This window comes from Aptenodytes forsteri, unplaced genomic scaffold (assembly GCF_000699145.1).
Source record: "Aptenodytes forsteri isolate BGI_AS27 unplaced genomic scaffold, ASM69914v1 Scaffold172, whole genome shotgun sequence".
Classification (NCBI taxonomy): Eukaryota; Metazoa; Chordata; class Aves; order Sphenisciformes; family Spheniscidae; genus Aptenodytes; species Aptenodytes forsteri.
In genome coordinates, this window is record NW_008795018.1 from 6,429,294 (window position 1) to 6,438,832 (window position 9,539).

Below are 9,539 nucleotides of genomic sequence, written 5' to 3' on the forward strand. Positions count from 1 at the left end.
GTTGTTGTGGCCAAAGTGCAGGACCCGGCACTTGTCCTTGTTGAACCTCATACAGTTGGCCTGGTAATAGTATAGGAATAATAATGACAAAAATAATAATAATAAAAAATAAAAAGCTTATGTACAAATAGCCACACTTAATGTGAGGTTTCTTCACTTCAGAATAATTTCCCCATAGTAATGTCCCATTAGCTGCAAGGGAGTTTCTTTTATTTGACCTCAGTATACTTATTTTTAAGGAAATTAGCAAATGGAGAAAACAGCCTTTGGTTTCAGTTTTGTATTTTCTCTCACAAGTAGATGTTTTATAAATCATTTAAATGGAATAAAAGAACACATCTGTTAGTTGCTGACAGTGACACTGATCGTGCATATTATAACAAATCTTAATAATGTTTTTTGTTTATTCCATTTATGAACCATGAAGTACAGAAAGAACTTAACTTGTTTAGATATGTGCTTAAGCCCAGGCACATGTTCTACATTCTCAGAGACTAATTATAAATCAAGATGGATTTTGGTAGAAGTACAAAGTCAAAGATTAGTGTCAAGCCACATAATCTTTGTTAGGACTTAACAAACTAGAATCATGTATTCAATGATTCTCATCAGCTTCTGACAGGTTTATAAATGAAGCTGTCAGTGAAAGAAGCATTGTATGAGACACAAATAACAGGAAAAATCAGCCTGTTTGAAGTTTGTGTACTCCACATTAAAAAAACCCACAAAACCAAACCCAGAACCATAGTGAAGATACTTCAAATTATAATGGAGGAAAGCAGTGGTTAACCTAAAAGGTGAGAGGTTGGACCTATGACTAGGAGTACCACTTCAGCGTGTTTATTAGAAACAGTATTCTCACTGGAATTCAGCAAGATGAGTGTATAAAAGAGATCTCGCATAATAAAGACAGAGCAGGAGGAGGAAGAGATGTTACTCTGCAATGCAGCATTTCCTCCATTGAAAAGAGTGCACTTCCATGCGGCCACACAGTATCACTGAAATATACACTGTTTCTCAGTCTCAAACACATAGTTGAAATTGTAAGAACAAAAATTATCACAAATCTCTTAAAAGTTATTTGGAGAATTGGTTTTCATTTTATTCTTCATTTTGAAATTAAAAAAAAAAATCAATAGCTCAAATGAACTTTTGATACGAAAACAATGCAGCCATGATTTGTTAAGTGTTTCAACATCACTAATTTCCACCATAGGAAGATAGTTAATAACTCATTAATATTTTCAAGATTTGCAGTAAGTCTGCAGGTAGAAAAAAATATTCTTTTTTTTTTTAAATAGTGCTAATTTAATTTCTGATTTTCCACTCAAGAAAGTGATTCATTTTCCTGAATCGTGTCAGATGTAATATTTTTTCTTCCATGCTCATATTTCAGAGAGTAGATAGATGATTCAACCTAGATTTATGTAAGAACTATTTTCTCTTTTTTTCTTCTTTTACTTTTTTAAATTATAATGTCTAAGAAATAATTTATTTGGAACTAGACTACTTTATTATTCTTGACCTTCACAATTTTAGTACTGTTTTATATTAACAGAAATTCAAATATTTTTCCATAAATCCATTGACTGTGATCATGACATTTCATATATTAGAACTTTGTAAGTTTTAAGTTTACAAGAAACATTTTATTTTCCTTTTTTTTCCTCCTATCACCTCTTCAAACAATATTTTTTTTTTTTTTCCCTCCTATCACCTCATAAAACAATATTTTTTTCTAAAGTATTTTGGAAATTGTAACAAATTTTTCAGATCATCTACTTGTGTTACCAAAATATTCTACTGTTACCTATAGACAACTAATATATTTCTTGATACTGATTTTTATTAGAAATTTTTCAATGTATTACTGTTGCATTATTCTGATAAAGTGAATAATCCAATTAATTTCAAAAATGTTAGTCTACTGCAATTTTTGACCAGCTGCAATTTCTTACTTCACATTTCAGAAATATATCTTTGTTGTTCTTTTGCTATTTTTCAAGAGTAGCTTGTAATCTTGTATAGCCATGTTTTCCTCTGAAGTTTCTTTAAAACAGATTCTGGCAAGATAAGAAAGTGAAGAAAGGTAACTAATAAAACTGGTAATATTTGTCATGTCTGATCACACAAAGGGTGATCTCCTGTTGTGAGATTCTTAAGGCTATCAGATTCATAGAATCTTAGAATATTTTTGCTTGGAAGGGACCTCTAGAAGTCATCCAGTTCACACCTGCTTAAAACATAGCCAAAATCAAAGTTGGATCCAGCTTCAAAGTTTGATGAAATTCTCAGGGTCATAGCCATGAGTTTTGAATATCTTGAAGGATGACAATTCCATCACCTTTCAAATCAACCTGTTCCAATAATTGACCTCTTTCACTATGAAAAAAGAAGTTTCTATCTTATTCAGATCCAGGGCAGGAAACAGACCATGCTTATAAAAGCTAAATTAACATTGAGTCAGTAGAATATGTGTCATACATCACAGAAGAATAAAACCAATCCTTGACTTGTTCAACACATTTGTCCTTTGCCTTAATCCTTCTCAAAGACTCCAAGACTTAAATATACAAGTACTGAAGTACAGCTACAAACATTATTCTGCCACATATATTTTCATGGTCACTAACAATTAAAAGTTTAAGAATTTAAGAGACTTATTTAAACAAATAATTCATGGTACACATGGAATTTTTAGGGGGTTTTAGATTTTTTTTTCTTTTAGATATTAGAAATATCCACAATGATTAGAGAAAAAGAAAACATATTAGCTAGTGGCTTAGAAGAACGTGGGAGCTAAGCTGTGCACATTAAATGGGACTTAAAATTTTATGTTTTCTGAAAACATGAAACTACTATTGGAAAAGTAGTGTCAAGAGAAAAGTTAGTAAAGGTGTAAGCATCAAAACTTTAGAAAAAAGAAGCAAAACATACTTGTTGCCTTAAGAAACTAGTAACATGACTTTCACAATAATTTGTTCCGACAGCTGTGTCAAGGCAATCATTGGGACTACTCAAGTATTTAAAGTTTGAGTGCTTAATGCTTTCCTACTAGTAAGAGTGGGCTTTAACAGTCCATTTGCTAGTAGGATCAGACCACTGAGGTCAGTTTTTTGTAAATGTGAAAATGTTTCAGTATTTTTAAGTGTTTAAGGCCAATATACTAGGAGATTCTTCATCAGAATGTCACCATGTCTAATCCACTTGTGGATCTTAGTTCCAATGTCGTAGAGTGAATCATTGGGCAAAGCAGAAATAAAACCCAGGAGACTTGACCTCGTATCTCTGTTTTATGAGCTGACAAGTCAGTGCAGTTTGACAGAGTACAAGAGGAGCTACTAAAGTTTACTAAACAGAACTTCAGCATTCTCATAATGCTCTGATCAAGATCCACAAAGCAATTAACTTTCTTCCAAGCTCATTCACGGCTCCTATTAAAGCAAAATAAAAGTGCAATATTTTGAAATACTTGTTTTCTTCTCTTCACTGAAGCATTTCTGCCTAAATGTCAAGTTTCCAGAATAAGTTTTGTATTCCAGTGTGCATATATTCACAATAGACACCCCTTATTTACATTTCCACTTCTTTTTACCTTGTCTCCAGACTTTTTTTTTTTGTCCATTTAGAACATACGTATTCACTATCACGTATTTATTTAATATGTATGTGTGTCTGTGTGTGTCTGTGTGTGTACACACACTCTCAAACTAAATAATATAGAGTTTGCTTGACTGGTTAATCCGACAGATAAAAGCAAACTCTTTGCACACATATGCCAGTAATGCCAATAAACTGCAAAAGAAATCTACTACAGTATTCCACCTGCCTGCATCTTGGTACTGGCTGCATCATTCCTGTGCAACTGACAAGTGTGTGACAAGCGGAATAAAACCCTAATGACTAAGCACACTCTAGGTGATGAACATTACTTTGAGGCTCCCGATCAAATTTAGTCCATCTGCCCAGCTATTGATCCGATATCAGATGTAAAACTAGTGAAAAACATTGAACATTTTTACTTTGTTTACTGAAATATTTCAATAGTAAATGACTATCTGAAAAATTGCAGATGAAGCTTACTTACATACCACCATTTCTTATTTACATATGAACATTTCCAAAGTTGTCATAATTGTTACATTTGACCTGATATTTTTGGATTATTTTTACTATTACATGCACTTAAAGCAGACATCATCCAAAGGTAACGATAATGTTCATATTCATATACATATATACTGATTTACTGTGTTGACCACAACATAGCATCTGAGATGCTGAAAATGAATGGAGAAGAGGTTGTATGATATCTTTTAAAATTATGTAGTTTTAGGCTGATTTGATTATACAAGCAATAAAACTTTAGGTAGCTGCTGGTTACAGCCTTACAAATCTGAATAAAGAAAAGTTGAATGTCTAAGGGATTAACTATAGAAGATAACGTGGTGTAGTCACTGTAGTTCATGAGTGTTAAAGGTGTTTGGTATCTGAAAGATCAATTTCTAATGAATTTCATGAATTTGATGATACTCCCTGATGAGGTTTCTGTAGCCATAAGGTAGTGACTGCTGAAATATGTTTAAAAAACCAACCAACCAAACAAAAAACATTCTGTCCAAAACATGAAGAGTAAAAAAAAAATCCTAATTTTAAAAATGCACATGGTTTGGCCCTTAAACAGTTGTAATTAGACTTCATGTAAATTGGTGTTCAAAGGACATAGCTGAAAAAATGTGGTCTCATGTTAAGTATGCCTTAAAAATTATTTGTGTAAGTGAAAGTATGTTCTTTAAATGTACTAATTTTGATGTTTTAATAGGCATTTTCTTGTTGTAAGAGATTCTGCATATTTAAGCACTTAACAAAGAAAACCATAGCATTTGAGTAGTAGGTTGCCTAACTGGATGTTTTAAATAACTGAAAGCAGGTAATTTTTCATGGTCAGTGCAAAAGTAATATAATTACACTGAAGATTTGTTCTTTGAACTCATGATAACAGAAAAATATATTAAAAACAAAAAGACCAAATTGGAAGTCTGTCTAACTTCAAAGTTTAATACTTAATTGATACCTCAGGGGTTTGTCCAGTAGAGTTTCAAATATCTCCCAGGATGGGAATTGCAATATTTGGCCCCTCACAGTGGGAAAAAAAAAATGCTTAATCTCTAATTGGAATTTCTCTAATTGCAGCTGGGTTCCTCTCATCCTTTCACTTTGCACCTCTGAGAACAGTCTGGCTCTATTTGGTATATAACCATCCATTCAGTGGATGAAGACTGTTATTTGGCTTGTTGTTAGCCTTTTCTTGAAGCTGAGGAAATCCTGCTCCCATAGTTTCTTCTTGAATGCCATGTTCTCTGGCCCCCTAATCATCCTGGTGACTCTTTATTGAGTTTAATCCAGTATCTTGATGTCTGTCTTATGCTGGGGAGCCTAAATTGGATACAGTATTCCAGATGCAGCCTCACCGTTGACAGAGGGTGAGAATCAGTTCCTTAACTTGATGGCTATGCTGTCACTAATGCAGCCTTCTATGTGGTTGGCCTTCATTGCCCTAAGAGCCTACTTTTGAATCGTGTCCAATTTTTTGTCTGCCAGGATCATCAGACTTTGTTTTATGCAAAGTTCCTTCCAAACCTGTTGGTCCTCAGCTTATACTGTCATATGAGGTTATTCTGCTACAGACACAAAACTTTGAACTTTAGTTTTTTTGAGTTTCAGCTTTGTGAAAACTCAATATTCATTCAAGAAAGGAGTAGCACACCTTTGCAGCCTGTCATGGTTCCTCTAAATGGCAGCCCAGTCTTCTAGAACACTGACCAGTTCCCTGATTTCATAGAATCATAGAATCACTTGGCCTTCTTGAACTTCATGAGGTTCACATGGGGCCACTCTTTAAGCCTGTCAAGGTCCCTCTGGATGGCATCCCTTCCCTCTATCGAATCAACTGCACCACTCAGCTTGCTGTCATCTGCAAATTTGCTGAGGGTGCACTCAATCCCACCATCTATGTTGTTGACGAAGATATGAAATAGTATTGGTCCCTGTACAGACCCTTGAGGGACACCATTCGTTACTGGTTTCCACTTGGATATTAAGCCATTGACTGCAACTCATTGGACATGGCCATTTAGCCAATTCCTTACCCATCTAACCGTCCATCCATCAAATCCATATCTCTCTAATTAAGTGGCAAGAATGTTGTGTAGGATCGTGTCAATGACCTTACAGAAGTCCTGGTATATGACATCCATAGTTCTTCCTCTGTCCACTGATGCAGTCACTCCATATAATTTGGTGTCATCCATGAAACTTCAAAGGATGGATTCTGTCCTTTCATCTAAGTCATTAGTCAAGTTGTTAAACAGTATCACCTCTATATCAGCCCCTGGAGAACACCACTTGTACCTGGTCACTGTATTAATTTCCACTGCTGATCCAAATCTTTGGAGCTAAGAAATACAACCAATACAGCCTGCTGGAGCTGTATTTCACCAATATGACAATAAGGACACTGTTGGAGAGAATGGCAAAGGCTTTGCTAAAGTCAAGATAAACAATATCCACTCCTCTTCCATCATCCATGGAGGTAGTTTTCTCATCATAGAAAAGAGCTTGGTCCAGCATGATTTCTGCTTGAGAAATCTGTGCTGGCTTTCCCAATCACCTCTCATCCTTCACATGCTTCAAAATGGCTTCCAGGACCTTCCTGGGGAATGAGGTGGGTCTCACCAAACTGATGTTCCCCACATCCTCCTTTCCTTTTCAAAGTTGTGTGTGATATTTGTCATTTTCCAGTCATGATGAACCTTCTCCAATTGCCATGATCTTTCAAAGACCATCACCAGCCACTTCCTCTCGGTGCTGACATGTGGGTCAGAGATGGCTGACTCTGGTGACATCCTTGAGGGAACTTGTTTGTCTTCACCTGTTAACATGGTACTATACCTATTTAGTAAGTGGATATCATATTATGGACAAAGAGATTTATTTCTGTTGCTAGAAGTCTCATTCTGTAGGTATTTTACATTGCCAGTAGAAATCCACAGGCTTCATATTGACCACCTGACAGTGGAGACTCTCAGGACCTGTCTAGGCTTATGTTGTCCTGAGCTGGTTTTAAGTTCCCTAGTGGTAAAATGACCACTGCCTGACCTCTTGTAGATGAAGCCCTGTAAATACTGTATTAGCTGAAGGTGTGACACCCCAAAGTGATCCCGGCATAACAGACAGTATTTCTTTCTGTTCACTGAGACTAGCGAAGGCTGTTCTGGGATTTCTAAACACTGTTTGGAAACTATTGGGACTGAAGCAAACTGTAATAAGAAACCCCAAGCAGATCCAGACCCAGTTTGTAATATGACAACCTCAGCTGATGCCCCGAGCAGAGGGGATGGAAGAAGAATCCCACACTCTGAACAGCTTACTTCTAGTGCATATCTCAGGATGCTGCTGACTTGTTGTAATATTCCCTTACCCCCTTTCGTGAGGAGGTTTGAAACTGTCAATCTTAGGACCCAGAGGGGTGAGTAAAGCACAACACTGGAGAAACAAGGTAGATACTAGGAAGGTTGTTTTTTCTTTGGGGTCTTCGTTTGGGTTTTTTTCCCCCTGCATAACAATTTTAACTTTATCATTAATACAGTTTTCTGTATTACTCTGGATTAATAGTGTTGATATTACTGCAACTAGACTGATAACAACTGTTCTATTTTGATTGCAATGATAAAACAGTAATTAGACTCAAAATAAATTTTAGCTCTGTATAGTTAATGTTTTTCATTTTGTCCAAAAGACAAAAAGTTCCAGCCACCCCACCTTCATATTCTCAACTTGTGCAAGCACAGCCTTTCATGGTTTCTCCCTACTTGCTATTCTGGGTTTGGAAATTTGTTTGTGCAGGGTCTCTGCAAGGAACTGGGCTATGTCCTGTTTATCTTCCCTGATCCTCTGTTGTCTGCCCCTCCTCCCACTGATCCTTCATTTGGTGGCTCAGTGCCTCTGCTACAGGGTACCCCCCATAGGTGAGGCCACCAGTGTCTGCAGCCTCAGGGAGAGGCACCAAGCATTTCTTGCACAGCAAACAACCCTTGTGACAACTGCCAGTCCCTGTGCAGTGTGTACCTTGGGTTACCGAGGGATGGGGGAGGATAACATTCCCCTCCTCAGCTGAGAGGCTAAGAATAAGGACTTGTCAGGAAAAATCAGAAAGTTTACATTTTAAAAAATACTTAAGAGAAAGCAGCATAATCTAATGGATTTGAAACATTATTGTGTTGCTTATGGCACATAAAATGCCTGTACAAATTCACCTTGTCCTTGCCTGTGCTTTCCTTCATGTAAACTTGAAAATTTATTTTCTTTTATGAAGAATTTTTGTGGGTTTTTTTAGCTAACAGAGCTGCAGCAAGGGAACGAATGACCTTCAAAGCTTTCTCTCCGCATCCATGATACAGTTTTCATTCCCACTAAAAGCAATAGAGACCTGTGGAACAGAGAGCCCAAATGAATAAGCGTGAAACTGTTAAAGACTGGCAGAGCTGGCAGAGGAGGTGGAAGATGTAAGTTCTGTCATTTCTAGACAAAACCCAGAAACTTTTTCCTTAAGTCTAACTACAACATACACCATTGTCAACAGAAAGTAGAAACAGTTGGCAGCAGCATACAAAAACATTTCCCAAAGCTACTACTCGTAATTTCAGTGCATTAACCATAGACAATAATGGACAGCATCTTCAAATTGAATAGACATTTTCTGGGCATTCAAAGAACTCTGAACAAAGATGTGAATACCACTGAAGAGCGGTGAGATACAGTAATAAAAAAGAAATACTGATGGAGGTTATTTCTGTCCTTAATTGTCCATGGATTGTATGAAGTCCATTTCTTTCTGTTAGAAAAAGTAAATACTATATTTGCTCTTACAATTACAGGAGTCTTAATAAAAAGGATTATTTTTTATAAAAGCCACATTATTTCTTATGTTGTTCACAATGTAAATTTCATTTGTAAAAAATAACTTTATACAACTAAGTTCACAGTAAATTTAAGTCAGAGTCAAAGGAGCATTTAGTTAAACATGCTTTTGAAGAATTTTTCATGAAAGATTTCATTCTCCTTCATGCCATACAGGAGGCAGTAGGAAATTTCCAACTAACTGACAGGTGTTAGAACAAGTTGGTAACTGAATTGTGCGTATTCAAGTTGCTTGTGCTTAGCAATAGAAAGAGATTTGTAATTCAATTAGTATGTTATCATTAAGCTACAAGAAGAATAGTTGTTTAGTCTGACTGATACAAAATGCTGTGACAAAACCATTGTTTTTTTTTTCTTTTTCACTTGTGTATATTCTCAAAAGCCTCTTTATCTTAAAGTGTTTCTTTCAAAGTGTCGTGGTTTAAACCCAGACAGCAACTAAGCATCACACAGCCGCTCCCTCACTCCCCTCAGTGGGATGGGGGAGAGAATTGGAAGAGTAAAAGTGAGAAAACTCATGGGTTGAGATAAAGACAGTTTAATAGGTAAAGCAAAAGCCA

The 9,539-nt window shown here is 36.1% G+C and overlaps 1 protein-coding gene across 1 annotated transcript in view; it reads left to right on the top strand.

The window, feature by feature from the left end:
• The window catches only part of LOC109279366 (RNA-directed DNA polymerase from mobile element jockey-like), a 183,136-nt gene that overhangs the window by 119,545 nt on the left and 54,052 nt on the right, over positions 1–9,539 (top strand).